Below are 1,481 nucleotides of genomic sequence, written 5' to 3'. Positions count from 1 at the left end.
TGTGAGCAGACACTGTCTGTGATGACCCCACCTCAGTAGCCACATTTAACATCTTTAAGGCATCTGCAATATGGACACTCTAAGATTCTGGCTTTCCTAAATTATTCATTATTGCAAATGGTCAGAACTGAATTTGCTTAAAGTTATGTGAAATTCAAACCAGTTTAGTCTCTGGTGAATAAAAAATGAAATAGGAGATCAGGTACTCATTAGTTTTCAAGTTACTTTTTTAGTCTACAGGGAAAAAAGGACATTGATTCTTAAGACACATTTTTAGTGTTCTTTTCTCAAACTGGACCTTAATTGCCTTCTTAGAAACAATTTGAATTTCTACTTTCTCTTAAAAACTATTAGTGCTCATGAAGAAAAATAAACTTGTAACGAGGGAATATTATTTTCTAATGATATGATTTAAGAGTTGGCTTTTAAATCAGAACATGCACACTTTATAATTTCTTAAACTTTTTTTAGGGAAAAATATCAGCTCCAAAAAGGATCTTATTTTTTAATCACAGCATTACTAAAATAAAATATAGAAGATGAAGAATGAGATACACAAATGTCCTTCCTTATTTTCACTCCCAGTAGAAAATACATTTGTCTTTGGCTTTGGTTTAAAGAAATGAGCCATTCTGTAGAAAACTAACACGGGTTTTAACAGCTAACCAGACCTCCGTTCCCTGTGGCTCTGCCATTCTGTAGAGACACGTAACAGGAGTGGGATAGAAATTCTGGCCCTGCTGCTCATTTCTCAGCTGATTTATCTTTCTTTCAGTTCAAGATAAAATGTTGAGCATTTTTCTAGAGCCAGCAATGTAGAAAATGTTTGGAATGTCCTTCCTGATGTCTTAAAAAGAACTGTTTTTTTTTTTTTTNTGGAGCCCCAAAATGTTGTGACTCAGCCAGGATTAGGTCACATATGTAATTGACAGCAGACGTTGCTATTATCAACCAAAAAAATACTCTGTTGTTCTTTCAGTACATGTATGTTCTCTCTCCACATATAGTCTACATGTATATATGTATGAATGTATATGGATGTATTTTTTCAGAAGTGAGTCAGTAGGTATTTTTTCTATATTTTATATATGTGTATAAATATATGTACATATTTTTTCAGAGTCAGTATATATTTTTTCACAATTTTTGAATCCCTATGATACATATTTAAACCTTTCAAACAACTGCATGTGAACTCTCAGTATTTCTGTTGTTCCTTAGCTCTTGCAATTAAATAGCTTAAAATTAGTTAATTGCCCTGATTTCTCCAGCTAGAGAATTTGCTGATCTTGTGTCTGGCCCTCTTTTAATTCCAATAAAACTTTGCAGTAATAATTTCCTTACCAGGTAAGGCAAAGATGTCTCTCCACACTAACATCCCTTAAATGAATAAAAGACCCAAAGGATACAGTATCCAGCTCTACTTTCTCCCCTGAATCATATGCTTCGCGTGGCACCCTGCTAATTCTCTTCACATTCCT

Source organism: Galeopterus variegatus, unplaced genomic scaffold, assembly GCF_000696425.1.
Source record: "Galeopterus variegatus unplaced genomic scaffold, G_variegatus-3.0.2 Scaffold9150, whole genome shotgun sequence".
Taxonomy (NCBI): Eukaryota; Metazoa; Chordata; class Mammalia; order Dermoptera; family Cynocephalidae; genus Galeopterus; species Galeopterus variegatus.
This window is presented reverse-complemented; position numbering follows the sequence as displayed.